The sequence below is a fragment of the Amblyomma americanum genome, chromosome 2 (assembly GCF_052857255.1).
Source record: "Amblyomma americanum isolate KBUSLIRL-KWMA chromosome 2, ASM5285725v1, whole genome shotgun sequence".
Taxonomy (NCBI): Eukaryota; Metazoa; Arthropoda; class Arachnida; order Ixodida; family Ixodidae; genus Amblyomma; species Amblyomma americanum.
Genome location: NC_135498.1, coordinates 94085978 through 94092233, shown reverse-complemented (window position 1 = coordinate 94092233; position 6256 = coordinate 94085978).

Sequence of the window (6256 nt, the reverse complement as noted above, 5' to 3'; positions counted from 1 at the left end):
GTACATGGGTCATTTCTACCTTCCCTGAAACAATTTTATGGGAAGTGACTTTTAGTAATATTTCTGTGTTATTTTTCTGCTGCGTGATATTATGTATGACACGAACGTTATTCTGATATTTCTGATTTTTTTTCGTTCACTAAGCTCTGAAGATTCATCAGGATAATATTATGAGGTTGAATTTCTTAACAGGAACCTCCTTCTCAATGCAGTACAAACATTAACAAATTTCATTGAAAACAAAACGATGCTCAACCATTCGGTAATGTTAGCTATGACAGCACTACAAGCAGTTCGTTCACTTTTGTGATACCTCTGTGATGTGAACTGTTCCTAGCAATCAAGGCGCAAAGTGTTCACTTGGTCTGCAGTGGAACTATGTGCGGAACTGCATGTCGTTTTTGAAAAGTAGTGAAGCCTTACAATGCAATGTGATTCGTTTACCATTTACAGAAAATTGAAAATTGGTTGCTGGGGAAAGGAAATGGCGCAGTATATCTTTCTCACATCCCGGGAACCGCGGCGGCTGCGTTTTTATGGATTCAAGACGCTAAGGCGCCTGTGTGCTGTGCGATGTCAGTGCACGTTAAAGATCCCCAGGTGGTCGAAATTATTCCGGAGCCCTCAACTACGGCACCTATTTTTTTCTTTCCTTCTTTCACTCCCTCCTTCCTTCTCTTACGGCGCTGTTCAGGTGTCCGCCGATATATGAGACAGATACTGCGCCATTTCCTTCCCCAAAAACCAATTATTATTATTATTATTATTATTATTATTATTATTATTATTATTATTATTATTATTATTATTATTATTATTACATCTCGGCGGACACCTGAAACGCACCGTAAGGGAAGGGGTAAATGAGGGAGTGGAAGAAGAAAAGAAGAAAGAGGGGCCGTAGTAAAGGGCTCCGAAATCTCAACAAGGCGAAAAGGCAGCAGTAGGTGTTTATTTCCACTCACTAGATGGGAGTTATTTTCTCCGGGTCCCTGATTATACACCAATTTTCGCTGCTGAATTCCTCGCTATTGCTTTGGCCCTTCAAAAAGTTCCCATCAATATTTCTCAAGTTATCAGTCTCTCGGACTGCCTTTTATTCTTGGCTGCACTAGAAAGTTCGCAAACTAGTCTCCTGTACCGATCCCTAATGTACTTTGTGTCACGTCATGTCCAAGAGGTGCGCTTTCTGTAGATCCCAGGGCCCTGTTGCATTACTTCAAATTCGATGGCCGATTTCTAAGCGAAGTCAGCCATCAATGGGCCTGTTGACCATGTCGTTCCGAACCTCACCCTTCTGACCACGTCCCGTAATGTCCACGTTACCAAATACACCATTACTTGAGCCATGAGCCCATCCTTGGTACTGCGGATTTCGAACATTTTAAATTCCCATGGAATATACGTTCCTTCGCATCAGTACAATGTGAGGTTTCCATGACACTGTTGCGCTGTAGGATTCCTCGCCTTAGTGTATATTTAGGCCGTTCTGGGTTCACGCCGTCGAATTTATGTGCGTGATGCGGGGACGTTGAAACGATAGATCATTTCATCCTCTACTGCCGGCGGTTTTCACAGCAGAGAATTCAGTTTTTGCAAAATCCTCTCGCTCAATTAGGGCTGCCGTTTACTCTTCCCGTCCTCCTCTCATTTGGTCCAACCGTCAAAGGGCATGCCATTAGGCAGGTGTGTCAGCTTTCTTCGCAAGTTTATCATTGAAGCCGGGAGATTTTGGCGTTAACTTCTCGATGCCTTTACTTTCCTCTCATAATTATTTTCTTTCTGATTAATTCTTAAAATTTAGTTATTCTACTCGCGCCAATTTGTTTTCTTGATTTTCATTCATATTTCCTCAAGCTCTCTCAAAATTCGTGATTTTCTTTTTCTCTCAGAGTCCTCTCAATTTATAAGCCGCTTGAGATAAACCTGGATGAGAATTTCCCTGTTTGAATCTTTTCCAAACCCTGGCCAATCCCCCGCCTTCGATATGTGCCATAGTATTTGAGGCAACAACAAAAGCAACGAATAATTTTGACCACCTGGTGATCTTTAACGTGCACTTATATCGCACAGCACTCGGGCGCCTTCGTGTACTCCGGATAAGTAGCCGAGGGCTCTAACCACTGAGCCACCGCGGCGGGTAACTAGTTAGAGAATATCTTCAATACTGTATTATGCTGTCCTTATTGAGTACGCTGATTCTTTTAATGTACTTTCGTGTACTTTTCGTGTATCTCAGAGCTGCAAAGTCAAGCCATGTAGTGCATAGCGTTGTACTTGTTTCATTTCTACCTTCGCTGAAGCTATTATATAGGATATGAATTTTAGTGACCTTTCTTGGATATTTCTTTGTACATAATATTATACGGATATTATAATTGGACGTGAATGTTATCCTGATATTTCTGATAATTCTTTCACTGCATTGTGAAGATCCTTGAGAACAATATTATGAGGTTGCATTATTAACAGTAATCTTCTCCTCAGTGCAGTTCCAGTAATGTGAAATATGACAGCACTACAAGTAGTTCTTTCACTTTTGTGATACTTCTGTGATGTGAACTGTTCCGAGCACTCAAAGTGCAAAGCGTACATTCGATCTTCAACAGAACTCTAAGGGTAACTGTTTGGCGTTTTTCAATGGTAGTGAAGGCTTACAATGCAAAGTGATTATTTACTACTTTAAGAATTCCTTCTATACAGTATATTAGTAAAGTGCAGGTCTCTGCTGGCCTACTTGGTTTCTCATCTTCTTCGCACCAGGGGTGCCCAACGCAAGAGATGGTTTTGATTGATTTGACTGAGTGAAGGCTTCTTCGCACCAGGGGTGCTCCATCAGAGACGGTTTTGCGACAAATTAAGATGCAGGTATGAAGGGAGTACGACTTGACTGCTTTATATACAAAAACTTAAATTGTATACAAGTTGATGCACAAGAGACAATTTAAACGGCAAAAAGGTTAAACAACAAAAAGGCGGAACTGGCTAACACTAGGGGAGGCCCCTACTCGGCATGGCCGAAGATGCATTACATCTGACCATAGCCCAGAACGCTTTTCCCGGGCTCCGGGGCCCGGTTTTAAAGACCTAAAGGCCCGGCCCACATTCAGTAGCGTCCGATCATGTCAAACTATAAACATGATTGGCTAATCAGGTGGATGGTCCGCTCTCCAATTTCCGAAACGTGCAAAACCCTCTCCCTAAAGTAAACAAGACAAAATGGACATCAAATTTACTTCAAAAACCCTTTTTCTCAGAAGGGTGCCACAAAACCATTGGTCCACTGGGTTGCCTGCCCCGCCCGGCCGCCTTTTCAGTATTACCAAAACGCCATTTCCCGCAAACAAAAAAAGACAAAAACAAACACCCAATTGTGCCCGCACGTGCCATTGGTTTCGCCGAAGCCCGTCCACACTGGCGCCATCCCGCGATTAGAGCCGTCATCGGGTTCCAGCGGGGGGCGCTCCCACTGTGCGCAACTGCCAGCTCGGTGCCGAGTTTCCCAGGGGGGTTCGCTCCACTAGGGTCTACCGGCTAGCTGACGCCTCACCCGGTCGGTGGGGTTATCCGAAATCTGGCCGTCGCTGCCCATTCGTGATTTTTATTGCCCCCCCTCCTTGACACGACTGCCATTGCTTGAAAATCTTCCAAACAATATGTTCGTCGCCGGGTCGCGTTTCGTCTGGTGCCGGTCAAGACGAGGGGGCGTCCGGCGCGTAATAGGCCTGGAGGGCGAGGACAAAGCGCGCGGCCGCCGCTGCCCGGGGTGCTTGGCAAGGCGGGCGCTTCTAGAGTTTCGGCGCGTCCCGCCGCCGCCTGTCGCCAGAGTTGGGGTGGGGGGGGGGGGGGGGCGCCGAGACCGGGCGACCGGCCCTAATGGTCCCGCGCGTCATCGATCCCTTACAGTTGTGCTGTCCTAATGCAGTACACTGATTCTTTTTGTGTACTGGTTGCTACAAATGAGATATTTCCTCTTTTCTATAGGTAGCAGTACTCAGTACTAAGTGGTGTTTCATTTCATATCAAGCAGCATACTCTGAATATTGTCTCGAGAAAATTATGAGCGCTCGAGATTTCTGAGTCGTGAGGCTCATATTTCGATGCAACTTGCTGTCTTATTTTTTGTGCTTATTCCGGCCGAGTAACGCTGGCCGACGTTGTGTGGTCATGTGGACCAATAAGTTTTCATGGGTGTTGGTTGTCTATTCCGGCCGATTAAAACTAGCCGATGTTCTAAGGCAATTATTTCATAAACGGCAGCAAAAGGTAGGCGCATTTCATTATATAATATCATTTAATTTGGTTGAGGAATACAGTGCTCATGGCGACGCCCATGACCGGATTTCCTAGGAACGCTCAGGGAACCGACGATTCATCCAAACTTTAATGGTAATACATGAGCTGCAGAGGAAAATATGTTATAAAGCTATGACGTTTCAAATAATTGATGAGTGACTTTCAGTGATGACGCTGCCCTAGCAGCATTTACATTCTTTAGCATTATTAAGTTTTTTTGATAGCGTTGTTTATTGCCTCAGGGCATAAGGGGGTTAGGAAGAAAAGAAAAAAGAAAGTAATGAAAAGAGTGGGTGGGTGTTAAATAAAGCAGGAAAGATGTGCCGATCTAATGAAGGCGAAGAGGGAGCGGTGATGTGGCCCCTGCGTCCAATCAATATATGAGGACGGGTTGTCTGGGTGCAGACCCGCTGCTGCCAGGTGGCGAATTCTAGTTGGCTTCAGTGCCGAGCAATCACACAAGTGGTGAAGGTCAGCCTCAGTGTCTTGTGAGTTGCAGACTGGACATACTAGGCGGGGATATAAGTGGCGAAATTGAGGCTACGTCCGATTTACGGCAGGAGTGAGGGCAACCCCTACCCGGATCCTCAGGACCACAACCTCCTCTGCACGGTTAAGACCGCGGGGGAGGGTTACCGCACACGGAGGGACGAGAGCACGTGGGCGGCGCCGGAGGTGTTCCTTTCTTGTGAGTAGGAGGGTAGCATCATCCATACTGAGGAAGTCAAGCATTGACGGGAGTAGGGTTGGCAAGCGGGTTGCAGAATCTGCAGATCTTTGCGAATTGAGTAGGTCACGTGGGACCCACTCAATTCGAATGGCTTGCGGGATGCGAGCCGCCAGGCGATGTATACTCTGGCAAATTTCTCGGCTGCGGCTGAATGCCCTTCAGGCCACTCATTCCTTCTTCGCAAAGGAAGAGAATGTATATGGGATGGAGGGAGGAATGTTAATTGTTTATTTTATTGAAGTGTTAAATGTCCATTGCTTTTATGAAGCGGGACGCGTTCATTGTTTTCTATGTATCTGTTTTCTATGCTTATATAAAATTAAGCTTACTTCTGAGTACAGAGACTTTCCATGTTATATTCGTCTTTGTATGCACCATTTTACCGAGGCGGTGCCGTCTTGCGTACGCAGCGCCGTCTATGATCTGGGAAATATCCTCGCGATGTTGTAATGTGCGGTCGTGCAGTTGTGAACTGGCATATGGGTCAACAGCTGCTGTTTTATTTCTAGTGTGCTTTTATTTCGTTGCTGCCGTGCGCGTGACGCGAAAAATTACTGCTTGATGTTGAGTCAAGCTCGCTGAGACGACATGTCCGGAGGTCCGGGTAGCAACGAAGCTGCAAAAGCTCGTCGAATTGCGACAGCGCGCTCGCTGAGCCTGTGATTAGCATTGGAGGTTAGTGACGACTCGTTATAAAGGCATTTGTCTTCAATGGCTTCCTGGATCGCAACATTCCGTTTGTACACAGCGTGAAGAGAAAGCGCGACAGGCCTTGGGCGCCTTTAGAGAGAGACAATCACTCTGCACTGGATCATCCGCTTCTGATATCGAATGTGTGCGCGCGGAAGCCCCCGCAGACTCATCGAACTCCCATCCTCAGTGCATACTTCCAGCTAATTATACTTAGTGTTCACAATTCGCTTTTCTATTGCACTTTTAATCATAACTGCGGCTGGATCGATCGCGGTCGATCCACTGTTGACGCCACCGTTCGCACGCCCATTTCATTGTGTTATAGGTCGTTAGGCAAGACCGCGATCTTAGAATTGAATATACTTGCGGAGAAAAACTGCCACTGTGATAAGTTGCGTACGAACACGAAAAGCACACTTATTGTGGCTTCGCCGTGTTGCACTGGCAAGTTTTGGCCGAAAAAAAATCAGACTACCGTGTTATCAAAATACAAGTCATCGTTCGTCGACCGGCCCGTGGAAATTGCCTTTCGCCTTT